The sequence below is a fragment of the Triticum urartu genome, chromosome 2A, assembly GCF_056163025.1.
Source record: "Triticum urartu cultivar PI428250 chromosome 2A, HENAU_Tu73, whole genome shotgun sequence".
NCBI lineage: Eukaryota > Viridiplantae > Streptophyta > Magnoliopsida > Poales > Poaceae > Triticum > Triticum urartu.
Window position 1 is genome coordinate 498,536,627 of NC_141874.1, and position 14,786 is coordinate 498,551,412.

The following is a 14,786-nucleotide window of genomic DNA, read 5'->3' on the forward strand; positions in this document are numbered from 1 at the left end:
CTTTGGCCGGACTGTTGGACTATGAAGATACAAGATTAAAGACTTCATCTCGTGTCCGGATGGGACTCTACTTGGCGTGGAAGGCAAGCTAGGCAATACGGATATGGATATCTCCTCCTTTGTAACCGACCTTGTATAACCCTAACCCTCTCCGGTGTCTATATGAACCGGAGGGTTTTAGTCAGTAGGACACAACAACTACAACATACAATCATACCATAGGCTAGCTTCTAGGGTTTAGCCTCTCTGATCTCGTGGTAGATCTATTCTTGTACTACCCATATCATCAATATTAATCAAGCAGGACGTAGGGTTTTACCTCCATCAAGAGGGCCCGAACCTGGGTAAAACATTGTGTCCCCTGCCTCCTGTTACCATCCGCCTTAGACGCACAGTTCGGGACCCCCTACCCAAGATCCGCCGGTTTTGACACCGACATTGGTGCTTTCATTGAGAGTTCCTCTGTGTCGTCGCCGTTAGGCTTGATGGCTCATACTATCATCGATAGCGATGCAGTCCAGGGTGAGACTTTTCTCCCCGGACAGATCTTCGTGTTCGGCGGCTTTGCACTGCGGGCCAATTCGCTTGTCCATCTGAAGCAGATTGAAAGTTACGCCCCTGGCCACCAGGTCAGGTTTGGAAGCTTAAACTACACGGCCGATATCCGTGGAGACTTGATCTTCGACGGATTCGAGCCTCTGCCTTGAGCGTCATGCGGTCACGATGAGTACGATTTAGATCTACCATCGGACAGTGTTCAGGAGATCGCACAGGCAGCCGCTCCGACGCTCAATTCGGAGCCAGTTGCGCCATCCATGGACGGGTGGATAGACCCCGCCACGGAGGCCTTACCCTCAGCGGCGATCGAGCCAAACATCGACCTTACCTTGCATGAGAGCCGTGTTGTTAAACTGCCGGATCCTTCTCCGGCCACAGACTCCGAACCGCCCGCGCCCGTTCCTATCGAATCTGATTGGGCACCGATCATGGAGTTACCTCCGTGGATGTTTTTCAGCACTTGCCCTTTGGCGACATACTGAACTCATTAAGGTCTCTTTCCTTGTCAGGAGGATCCTGGCCGAACTATGTCCGGTAGGACTGGGATGCGGACAACGAATTTCGCGGCCCACCCACCACCCACATAGTAGCCACTGTTGATGACTTAACCGACATGATCGACTTCAATTCCGAAGACATCGACGGTATGTACGATGATGCGGGAGACGAAGAGGAACCACTGCCCATAGGGCACTGGACAGCCACCTCATCATACGATATATACATGGTGGATACACCCAAAGAAGGCAATGGCGGCGAGATAGCGGAGGATGACCCCTCCAAGAAGCAACCCAAGCGCCGACGTCAGCGGCGCCGCTCTAAGTCCCGCCAAAGCAAAAGTGGTGATACCAGCACAGGAGATAATAACACTCTGGATAGTGCCGAAGACAACAACAATCCCCTCCAGCAAGATTTAGAGCAGGAGGATGGAGGAGCCAGCCCTCCTGAGAGAGCGGCAGATGGAGAGGAGGAGGATGATAATTACATGCCCCCCTCCGAAGACGAGGCAAGCAGCAGCTTCAAACGCCGGCTTATAGCCACGGCAAATAGCCTTAAGAAAAAGCAGCAGCAGCTTCAAGCTGATCAGGATCTGCTAGCTGACAGATGGACTGAAGTCCTCGCGGCCAAGGAATATAAACTCGAGCGCCCCTCCAAGAGTTACCCAAAGTGCAGGTTGCTACCCCAACTGGAGGTAGAAGCGTATGATGCGGCTGATCGGCCACCTCGTGGCCGCGATAGAGAGGCATTCCAGCCAAAAACTCAGCCTGCACCCCGACGCCATTCAAATAAAAAGGCATGGGGAGATACGCCAAACCTGCGAGACATATTGGAGGACAAAGCAGAGCATGCAAGATCGATCTAAGGATCACGAGGGCGCGCCACTCTGCGAGACGATAAACGTCACGCTGGATACAGTAAAAGCAAATCCGGCCGAGCCGAACACAGCGGGCAAGACCCATTCGAGCTGCGTCGCGATATAGCCCAATATAGAGGCGCCACACACCCCTTATGCTTCACAGACGAAGTAATGGATCATCAAATCCCAGAAGGTTTCAAACCTTTAAATATTGAATCATACGACGGCACAACAGATCCCGCGGTATGGATCGAGGATTTCCTCCTCCACATCCACATGGCCCGCAGTGATGACTTACACGCCATCAAATACCTCTCACTAAAGCTCAAGGGACCAGCGTGGCATTGGCTTAACAGCTTGCCAGCAGAGTCCATTAGTTGTTGGGAAGATCTAGAAGCCGCATTCCTCGACAACTTTCAAGGCACTTATGTGCGGCCACCAGATGCCGATGACTTGAGCCACATAATTTAGCAGCCAGAAGAATCAGCCAGGCAATTCTGGACTCGGTTCCTAACAAACAAAAATCAAATCGTCGACTGTCCGGATGCAGAGGCCCTAGCGGCTTTCAAACACAACATCCGCGATGAATACCTAGCCCGGCACCTTGGTCAGGAAAAGCCGAAATCTATGGCAGCCCTCATGACACTCATGACCCACTTTTGTGCGGGAGAAGACAGCTGGCTGGCTCGCAGTAATAACATATCAAAGAACCATGGTACTTCAGATACCAAGGACGGCAATAGCAGGTCACATCGCAACAAACATAAGCACCGCATTAACAGCGATAATACCAAGGATACGGCAGTCAATGCCAGATTCAAAGGCTCTAAACCCGGTCAGCGGAAAAAGCCATTCAAACAAAGTACGCCGGGTCCGTCCAGCTTGGACCGTATACTCGATCGCTCGTGTCAAATACATGGCACCCCAGAAAAGCCAGCCAATCACACCAACAGGGATTGTTGGGTGTTCAAGCAGGCCGGTAAGTTAATTGCCGAAAACAAGGACAAGGGGCCACATAGCAATGACGAGGAGGAGCCCCGGCAGCCACACACCAGAGGACAGAAGAGGTTTTGCCCACAAGTGCGGACGGTGAACATGATATACGCAACCCACATCCCCAAGAGGGAGCGGAAGCGTGCACTCAGGGACGTATATGCGTTGGAGCCAGTCGCCCCAAAGTTCAACCCATGGTCCTCCTATCCGATCACTTTCGATCGCAGGGACCATCCCACTAGTATCCGTCATGGCGGATTTGCCGCACTGGTTCTGGACCCAATCATCGACGGATTTCACCTCACTTGAGTCCTTATGGATGGCGACAACAGCCTGAACCTGCTTTATCAGGACACAGTGTGCAAAATGGGTATAGATGTTGGAAATATGCCCTAGAGGCAATAATAAAATGGTTATTATTATATTTATTTGTTCATGATAATTGTCTATTGTTCATGCTATTATTGTGTTATCCGGAAATCGTAATACATGTGTGAATACATAGACCACAACACGTCCCTAGTGAGCCTCTAGTTGACTAGCTCGTTGATCAAAAGATAGTCATGGTTTCCTGACTATGGACATTGGATGTCATTGATAACGGGATCACATCATTAGGAGAATGACGTGATGGACAAGACCCAATCCTAAGCATAGCTCAAAGATCATGTAGTTCGTTTGCTATAGCTTTTCCGAATGTCAAGTATCATTTCCTTAGACCATGAGATTGTGCAACTCCCGGATACCATAGGAGTGCTTTGGGTGTGCCAAACGTCACAATGTAACTGGGTGACTATAAAGGTACACTACAGGTATCTTCGAAAGTGTCTGTTGGGTTGGCACGAATCGAGACTGGGATTTGTCACTCCGTATTACGGAGAGGTATCTCTGGGCCCGCTCGGTAATGCATCATCATAATGAGCTCAATATGACCAAGTGGTTGATCACGGGATCATGCATTACGGTATGAGTAAAGTGACTTGCCGGTAACGAGATTGAACGAGGTATTGGGATACTGACGATCGAGTCTCGACAAGTAACGTACCGATTGACAAAGGGAATTGTATACGGATTGATTGAATCCTCGACATCGTGGTTCATCCGATGAGATCATCAAGGAGCATGTGGGAGCCAACATGGGTATCCAGATCCCGCTGTTGGTTATTGACCGGAGAGTCGTCTCGGTCATGTCTACGTGTCTCCCGAACCCGTAGGGTCTACACACTTAAGGTTCAGTGATGCTAGGGTTGTTGATATATTAGTATATGGTAACCCGAAAGTTGTTCGAAGTCCCGGATGAGATCCGGGACGTCATGAGGAGTTCCGGAATGGTCCGGAGGTGAATATTTATATATAGGAAGTCAAGTTCCGGCCATCGGAAAAGTTTCGGGGGTAATCGGTATTGTACCGGGACCACCGAAAGGGTCCCGGGGGTCCACCGGGTGGGGCCACCTATCCCGGAGGGCCCCATGGGCTGAAGTGGGAGGGGAACCAGCCCCTAGTGGGCTGGTGTGCCCCCCTTGGGCCTCCCCCTGCGCCTAGGGTTGGAAACCCTAGGGGTGGGGGCGCCCCACTTGGCTTGGGGGGCAAGCCACCCCCTTGGCCGCCGCCCCCCCCTTGGAGATTCGATCTCCTAGGGCTGGCGCACCCCCTAGGGACCCTATATATAGTGGGGGGGAGGGCAGCCGCACCCTAGCCCCTGGCGCCTCCCTCTCCCTGAGCTTGGCGAAGTCCTGCCGAGATCACCGTTGCTTCCACCACCACGCCGTCGTGCTGCTGGATCTTCATCAACCTCTCCTTCCCCCTTGCTGGATCAAGTTGGAGGAGACGTCTTCCCAACCGTACGTGTGTTGAACGCGGAGGTGCCGTCCGTTCGGCGTTGGGTCATCGGTGATTTGGATCACGACGAGTACGACTCCATCAACCCCGTTCTCTTGAACGCTTCCGCACGCGATCTATATGGGTATGTAGATGCAATCCCCTCTCCCTCATTGCTGCGTAGAAAATTTTAGAATTCTGCTACGTTCCCCAACAGTGGCATCATGAGCTAGGTCTATGCGTAGTTTCTATGCACGAGTAGAACACAAAGCAGTTGTGGGAGTCGATATTGTCAATTTGCTTACCGTTACTAGTCTTATCTTGATTCGGCGGCATCGTGGGATGAAGCGGCCCGGACCGACCTTACACGTACACTTACGTGAGACTGGTTCCACCGATTGACATGCACTAGTTGCATAAGGTGGCTGGCGGGTGTCTGTCTCTCCCACTTTAGTCGGATCGGATTCGATGAAAAGGGTCCTTATGAAGGGTAAATAGAAATTGGCATATCACGTTGTGGTTTTGGCGTAGGTAAGAAACGTTCTTGCTAGAAACCTATAGCAGCCACGTAAAAACTTGCAACAACAATTAGAGGACGTCTAACTTGTTTTTGCAGCATGTGCCGTGTGATGTGATATGGCCAAAAGGATGTGATGAATGATATATGTGATGTATGAGATTGATCATGTTCTTGTAATAGGAATCACGACTTGCATGTCGATGAGTATGACAACTGGCAGGAGCCATAGGAGTTGTCTTAATTTATTTATGACCTGCGTGTCAACATAAACGTCATGTAATTACTTTACTTTATTGCTAAAGCGTTAGCCATAGTAGTGGAAGTAATAGATGACGAGACAACTTCAAGAAGACACAATGATGGAGATCATGGTGTGATGCCGGTGACAACGATGATCATGAAGCCCCGAAGATGGAGATCAAAAGGAGCAAATGATATTGTCCATATCATGTCACTATTTGATTGCATGTGATGTTTATCATGTTTTACATCTTATTTGCTTAGAACGATGGTAGCTTAAATAAGATGATCCCTCGTAATAATTTCAAGAAAGAGTTCCCCCTAACTGTGCACCATTGTGAAGGTTCGTTGTTTCGAAGCACCACGTGATGATCGGGTGTGATAGATTCTAACATTTGAATACAACGGGTGTAAGCCAGATTTACACACGCAATACACTTAGGTTAACTTGACGAGCCTAGCATGTACAGACATGGCCTCGGAACACGGAAGACCGAAAGGTCGAGCATGAGTCGTATAGAAGATACGATCAACATGAAGATGTTCACCAATGTTGGCTAGTCCGTTTCACGTGATGATCAGACACGGCCTAGTTGACTCGGATCATGTTTCACTTAGATGACTAGAGGGATGTCTATCTAAGTGGGAGTTCATTGAGTAATTTGATTAGATGAACTTAATTATCATGAACTTAGTCTAAAATCTTTACACTATATCTTGTAGATCAAATGGCCCACGCTAATGTTGCCCTCAACTTCAACGCATTCCTAGAGAAAACCAAGCTGAAAGATGATGGCAGCAACTATACGGACTGGGTCCGGAACCTGAGGATCATCCTCATAGCTGCCAAGACAGATTATGTCCTAGAAGCACCGCTAGGTGACGCACCCATCCCAGAGAACCAAGACGTTATGAACGCTTGGCAGTCACGTGTTGATGATTACTCCCTCGTTTAGTGCGGCATGCTTTACAGCTTAGAACCCGGGCTCCAAAAGCGTTTTGAGAGACACGGAGCATATGAGATGTTCGAAGAGCTGAAAATGGTTTTCCAAGCTCATGCCCGGGTTGAGAGATATGAAGTCTCCGACAAGTTCTTCAGCTGTAAGATGGAGGAAAATAGTTCTGTCAGTGAGCACATACTCAAAATGTCTGGGTTGCATAACCGCTTGACTCAGCTGGGAGTTAATCTCTCGGATGACGCGGTCATTGACAGAATCCTTCAGTCGCTTCCACCGAGCTACAAGAGCTTTGTGATGAACTTCAATATGCAGGGGATGGAAAAGACCATTCCTGAGGTATATTCATTGCTGAAATCAGCAGAGGTGGAAATCAAAAAGGAACATCAAGTGTTGATGGTGAATAAAACCACTAAGTTCAAGAAACGCAAGGGTAAGAAGAACTTCAAGAAGGACGGCAAGGGAGTTGCCGCGCCCGGTAAGCAAGCTGCCGGGAAGAAGCCAAAGAATGGACCCAAGCCCGAGACTGAGTGTTTTTATTGCAAGGGAAGTGGTCACTGGAAGCGGAACTGCCCCAAATACTTAGCGGACAAGAAGGCCGGCAACACTAAAGGTATATGTGATATACATGTAATTGATGTGTACCTTACTAGTACTCGTAGTAGCTCCTGGGTATTTGATACCGGTGCGGTTGCTCACATTTGTAACTCAAAGCAGGAGCTGTGGAATAAGCGGAGACTGGCGAAGGACGAGGTGACGATACGCGTCGGGAATGGTTCCAAGGTCGATGTGATCGCCGTCGGCACACTACCTCTACATTTACCTACAAGATTAGTTTTAAACCTCAATAATTGTTATTTAGTGCCAGCTTTGAGCATGAACATTGTATCATGATCTCGTTTAATTCGAGATGGCTACTCATTTAAATCCGAGAATAATGGTTGTTCTATTTATATGAGAGATATGTTTTATATTCATGCTCCGCTGGTGAATGGTTTATTCTTAATGAATCTCGAGCGTAATGTTACACATATTCATAGTGTGAATACCAAAAGATGTAAGGTTGATAATGATAGTCCCACTTACTTGTGGCACTGCCGCCTTGGTCACATAGGTGTCAAACGCATGAAGAAGCTCCATGCCGATGGACTTTTGGAGTCTCTTGATTACGAATCATTTGACACGTGCGAACCATGCCTCATGTGTAAAATGACCAAGACTCCGTTCTCAGGAACAATGGAGCGAGCGACCAACTTATTGGAAATCATACATACTGATGTGTGCGGTCCAATGAGTGTTGAGGCTCGCGGTGGCTATCGTTATGTTCTCACCCTCACTGATGACTTGAGTAGATATGGGTATGTCTACTTAATGAAACACAAGTCTGAGACCTTTGAAAAGTTCAAGGAATTTCAGAGTGAGGTTGAGAATCAACGTGACAGGAAAATCAAGTTCTTGCGATCAGATCGTGGGGGAGAATACTTGAGTCACGAATTTGGCACACACTTAAGAAAATGTGGAATAGTTTCACAACTCACGCCACCTGGAACACCTCAGCGTAATGGTGTGTCCGAATGTCGTAAATCGCACTCTATTGGATATGGTGCGATCTAGGATGTCTCTTACCGATCTACCGCTGTCATTTTGGGGCTATGCTTTAGAGACTACCGCATTCACTTTAAATAGGGCTCCGTCGAAATCCATTGAGACGACACCGTATGAATTATGGTTTGGGAAGAAACCTAAGCTATCATTTCTAAAAGTTTGGGGATGCGATGCTTATGTCAAGAAACTTCAACCTGAAAAGCTCGAACCCAAATCGGAAAAATGCGTCTTCATAGGATACCCTAAAGAAACTATTGGGTATACCTTCTACCTCAGATCCGAAGGAAAGATCTTTGTTGCCAAGAATGGGTCCTTTCTAGAGAAAGAGTTTCTCTCGAAAGAAATAAGTGGGAGGAAAGTAGAACTTGATGAAGTATTACCTCTTAAACCGGTATGTGGCGCAGCTCAAGAAAATGTTCCTGAGGTGCCTTCACCGACTAGAGAGGACGTTAATGATGATGATCATGAAACTTCAGATCAAGTTGCTACTGAACTTCGTAGGTCCACGAGGACACGTTCCGCACCAGAGTGGTACGGCAACCCTGTCTTGGAAATCCTGTTGTTAGACAACGGTGAACCTTCGAACTATGAAGAAGTGATGGCGGGCCCGGATTCCGACAAATGGCTGGAAGCCATGAAATCCAAGATAGGATCCATGTATGAAAACGAAGTATGGACTTTGACTGACTTGCCCGATGATCGGCGAGCCATAGAAAATAAATGGATCTTTAAGAAGAAGACAGACGCGGATGGTAATGTAACCATCTATATAGCTCGGCTTGCCGCTAAGGGTTATAGACAAGTTCAAGGGGTTGACTACAATGAGACTTTTTCACCCGTAACGAAGTTGAAGTCTGTCCGAATCATGTTAGCAATTTCCGCATTCTAGGATTATGAGATATGGCAAATGGACGTCAAAACGGCATTCCTTAATGGTTTCCTTAAGGAAGAATTGTATATGATGCAGCCGGAAGGTTTTGTCGATCCTAAGAATGCTGACAAGGTGTGCAAGCTCCAATGCTCGATTTATGGGCTGGTGCAAGCATCTCGGAGTTGGAACATTCGTTTTGATGAGATGATCAAAGCGTTTGGGTTTACGCAGACTTATGGAGAAGCCTGCATTTACAAGAAAGTGAGTGGGAGCTCTGTAGCATTTCTCATATTGTATGTGGATGACATACTGTTGATGGGAAATGATATAGAACTCTTAGAAAGCATAAAGGCCTACTTGAACAAGTGTTTTTCAATGAAGGATCTTGGAGAAGCTGCTTATATATTAGGCATCAAGATCTATAGAGATAGATCGAGACGCCTCATTGGTCTTTCACAGAGTACGTACCTTGACAAGATATTGAAGAAGTTCAAAATGGATCAGTCAAAGAAGGGGTTCTTGCATGTATTGCAAGGTACGAGATTGAGCACGGCTCAATGCCCGACCACAGTAGAAGATAGAGAAAAGATGAGTGTCGTCCCCTATGCCTCGGCCATAGGTTCTATCATGTATGCTATGCTGTGTACCAGACCTGATGTAAACCTTGCCGTAAGTTTGGTAGGAAGGTACCAAAGTAATCCCGGCATGGAACACTGGACAGCGGTCAAGAATATCCTGAAGTACCTGAAGAGGACTAAGGATATGTTTCTCGTTTATGGAGGTGACGAAGAGCTCAGGTTACGTCGATGCTAGCTTCGACACAGATCTGGATGACTCTAAGTCACAAACCGGATACGTGTATATTTTGAATGGTGGGGCAGTAAGCTGGTGCAGTTGCAAGCAAAGCGTTGTGGCGGGATCTACATGTGAAGTGGAGTACATGGCAGCCTCGGAGGCAGCACCAGAGGCAATCTGGGTGAAGGAGTTCATTACCGACCTAGGAGTCATACCCAATGCGTCGGGCCCGATGACTCTCTTCTGTGACAACACTGGAGCTATTGCCCTTGCCAAGGAGCCCAGGTTTCACAGGAAGACCAGGCATATCAAGCGTCGCTTCAACTCCATTCGTGAAAGTGTTCAAAATGGAGACATAGATATTTGTAAAGTACATACGGACCTGAATGTGGCAGATCCGTTGACTAAACCTCACCCTAGAGCAAAACATGATCAACACCAGAACTGCATGGGTGTTCGATTCATCACAATGTAACTAGACTATTGACTCTAGTGCAAGTGGGAGACTATTGGAAATATGCCCTAGAGGCAATAATAAAATGGTTATCATTATATTTCTTTGTTCATGATAACTGTCTATTATTCATGCTATAATTGTGTTATCCGGAAATCGTAATACATGTGTGAATACATAGACCACAACACGTCCCTAGTGAGCCTCTAGTTGACTAGCTCGTTGATCAAAAGATAGTCATGGTTTCCTGACTATGGACATTGGATGTCATTGATAACGGGATCACATCATTAGGAGAATGATGTGATGGACAAGACCCAATCCTAAGCATAGCTCAAAGATCGTGTAGTTCGTTTGCTATAGCGTTTCTGAATGTAAGTATCATTTCCTTAGACCATGAGATTGTGCAACTCCCGGATACCGTAGGAGTGCTTTGGGTGTGCCAAACGTCACAACGTAACTGGGTGACTATAAAGGTACACTACAGGTATCTCCGAAGGCACGAATCGAGACTGGGATTTGTCACTCCGTATGACGGAGAGGTATCTCTGGGCCCACTCAGTAATGCATCATCATAATGAGCTCAATGTGACCAAGTAGTTGATCACGGGATCATGCATTACGGTACGAGTAAAGTGACTTGCCGGTAACAAGATTGAACGAGGTATTGGGATACCGACGATCGAGTCTCGGGCAAGTAACGTACCGATTGACAAAGGGAATTGTATACAGATTGAATGAATCCTCGACATCGTGGTTCATTCGATGAGATCATCGAGGAGCATGTGGGAGCCAACATGGGTATCCAGATACCGCTGTTGGTTATTGACCGGAGAGTCGTCTCGGTCATGTCTGTGTGTCTCCCGAACCCGTAGGGTCTACACACTTAAGGTTCGGTGATGATAGGGTTGTTGAGATATTAGTATACGGTAACCCAAAAGTTTTTCGGAGTCCTGGATGAGATCCCGGACGTCATGAGGAGTTCCGGAATGGTCCGGAGGTGAAGATTTATATACAGGAAGTCAAGTTTCGGCCATCGGGAAAGTTTTGGGGGTAATCGGTATTGTACCGGGACCACCGGAAGGGTCCCGGGGGTCCACCGGGTGGGGCCACCTATCCCGGAGGGCCCCATGGGCTGAAGTGGGAGGGGAACCAGCCCCTAGTGGGCTGGTGCACCCCCCTTGGGCCTCCCCCTGCGCCTAGGGTTGGAAACCCTAGGGGTGGGGGGCGCCCCACTTGGCTTGGGGGGCAAGCCACCCCCTTGGCCGCCGCCCCCCTTGGAGATTGGATCTCCTAGGGCCGGCGCCCCCCTAGGGACCCTATATATAGTGGGGGGAGGGAGGGCAGCCGCACCCTAGCCCCTGGCGCCTCCCTCTCCCTCCCGTGACACTCCTCCCTCTCCCTGAGCTTGGCGAAGCCCTGCCGAGATCACCGTTGCTTCCACCACCACGCCGTCGTGCTACTGGATCTTCATCAACCTCTCCTTCCCCCTTGCTGGATCAAGCTGGAGGAGACGTCTTCCCAACCGTACGTGTGTTGAACGTGGAGGTGTCGTCCGTTCGGCGCTAGGTCATCGGTGATTTGGATCACGACGAGTACGACTCCATCAACCCCGTTCTCTTGAACGCTCCCGCGCGTGATCTACAAGGGTATATAGATGCACTACCCTCTCCCTCGTTGCTAGATGACTCCAGAGATTGATCCTGGTGATGCGTAGAAAATTTTAAAATTCTGCTACGTTCCCCAACAATAGACCCCTCAAGGATCTAACCCACCAAAACGACCTTCAAAGGCGTCTTTCCAGGCGTAGAGGCCCATTGCACAGGCTCAATTACACTGGAAGTGGTCTTCAGATCCCCGGATAACTTCCGAAGCAAAGAGTTAATCTTCGATATAGTCTCGTTCCACAGTGGTTATCATGCACTACTCGGGCGAATCGCATTTGTGAGATTCAATGCGGTACCGCATTATGCATACCTCTAGCTCAAGATGCCAGGACCTCGCGGGGTTATTACAGTCAATGGAAACACAAAGCACTCTCTCCGAACAGAGGAGCACATTGTGGCCCTTGCAGCAGAAGCGCAAAACAGCCTCTCAAGGCAATCAACCAGTTCGGCATTTCAAGACCTGGACACCTTCAAGCGCGCTCGGAGCAATCGGCAAATAGACCGCCTGGCGTGATCTGAGCTCGCGTAGCAATGTGGCCCCCACCCTAGTCCTAGCCAAATGGTGAAACTTGTGCCACGTGTACATAATTACACATTAAAAATACCATGGGCACAGGTTGGGAGGGAGGCACAACTGCGGCACGCCCCAAGACGCGGCTTAAACCGCACTAGGGGCTTCCCGTTTGGTTATTTTTCTCTTTTTCAGGACCTTAATCTCTGGAAACCCTGTCCGGCAGCACTATCTCTGAACACATGATGCAACAACAAAGGAGGCAGAAAGCTACATCACACCACGGAATTCCTAGGTGGATTACAATAACGAGCGAAATATTTGATTTAATACTATTCCTCAGCTTGCCCTTGGAAGGGACATAGTCCCACTCTTTGCTTATCGCACTATCTGTATCATTCTGCTTTAACGCACCTTTTTGAATAAACAATGCATAACATCACGACTATTATTGCATTCTTGTTATGTATATGTGTGTGTGTGTGTGTGTGTGTTCATTAACGACGCCTTGCAACCGTACACTTTGGTATGGCCAATACACCAGGGGCTTACGTACCCCACAATATGGTGTGAAAAGTCCGAACACTTTCACAAGTGCGGCACCCCGAACTTATAGCATTATATGCATCAGCCCCGAATCATGTCTTTGGTCAAATGTTGGGTTTGCCCGGCTCCTATATTTTGGTACCTTACGTTCCGCTCTATAGGCTAAGGTAGCGCTAGGAGAACTACTGCGATTGTGCCCCGGTTCTGCCGGGCTTAGCACCTCAATAGAGAAAGCTAAAACTGAATGTCATGATAAGGTGAGAGACTGGTCACTGTTCAGTGAGGTTTTCGAGTCCCTAAAGACATACCGCTTAGGGCGAGGGGCCGGCCCTGTCCGGCTTAAAGGCGTGTATCGCGCCCCTAATTCGGCCTTCCGAATACCAGGGGCTTCGCCGAAATTTAAAATTATAGAATTCTATGGCTAAGTGAGAGTGATAACGCACCATAGTCTGATTGCCTTGTTCGTTGTGCTGAGCACCTCCCTCGAAGGACCCAACAATGGGAACAAGAGTGCTCAGGTTTATCCTGAACACCCTAGCACTCATGGCATGGGGGGCAGAAGCCGACGACTAGCCATCTCTCAGATTTGATAAACAGCCAAACAGAAGGTAATATTTTAAATTCAAACAAGCGTTGCATAGCGCATATGAACAAGTTTTCATAACTACGGGATTACACGAGCAAGTTTACTCAAATATTATATCTTTCGTACACTCGTCCGCTACGAGACGAGCACCCTTCAGGACACCCTCATAGTACATCTCGGGGTGGCGATGCTCCTTGCCCTCCGGCGGCCCTTCCTTGATCAGCTTCACAGCGTCTAGCTTGGCCCATTGCACCTTCACACGGGCGAAAGCCCGGCGTGCACCTTCGATGCAGACGGACCGCTTGACGACTTCCAGCCGTGGGCAGGCATCCACAAGCCGCCTCACTGGGCCGAAGTAGCTGTTCGGAAGGGCGTCGCCGGGCCATAGCCGGACTATAAGGCCCTTCCTGGCATGTTCGGCCGCCTTGTGCAGCTCGACCAGCTGCTTTAGTTGGTCGCTCAGAGGCATCGGGTGTTCGGTCTCAGTATACTGAGACTAGAACAGCTTCTCCGTTGAGCTTCCCTCCTCGGCCTGGTAAAATTGTGCGGCATCTGACACGCTGCGGGGAAAATCTGCGAATGCTCCTGGAGAGCTCCGAATTCGGGTAAGTAATCGGTAATTTACTTTCACATGCTTGCTTTGCATATAGAATGCCTTACCCGCCGCTATTTTCTTCATCGCGTCAATCTCCTGGAGGGCCTTTTGGGCCTCGGCCTTGGCACTCTTTGCGCTCTCGAGGGATGCGGCAAGCTCAAACTCTCGCGTCTTCGAGTCAAGATCCAACGCCTTGTGCTTCGTCACGAGAGCCTGGAGCTCTTGCTGCACCTCGCCCACACGAGCCTCTTGTTTTTCCCGCTCGGTGCGCTCCTTGACCGCTTTATCTTCGGCCTTGGTTAGCGCTTGCTTCAGGGCCGCCACCTCGGTCGTGGCCCCTGGCAAATATACGATGATCCTGTCATTTTGCAATCGTGTCTTCTTTTATATATACATATCTATAGACAGGGTATTACTTAGCCTTATTCTCCTTGAGCTGCCTCTTGGCAAGGCCGAGCTCTTTCTTGGACCCCTCGAGGTCCTGCTTCAGTGCGGCGACCTCCGCAGTCAGTGCGGCGGACGCCAGCAGCGAGGCCTGCATACGGATATTGACATACTTATATTAGACTCCTGCGATATTATTTGATCCTCTGTTCGGCTTTTCTTTGTGAACACCGAACAAAGCATCAGGGGCTACTGTCTATGTGGTAATATTTTTCCTATATTTTAAAACACTTACCTCAAAGCCTGTTAGAAGGCTGGCACAGGCTTCAG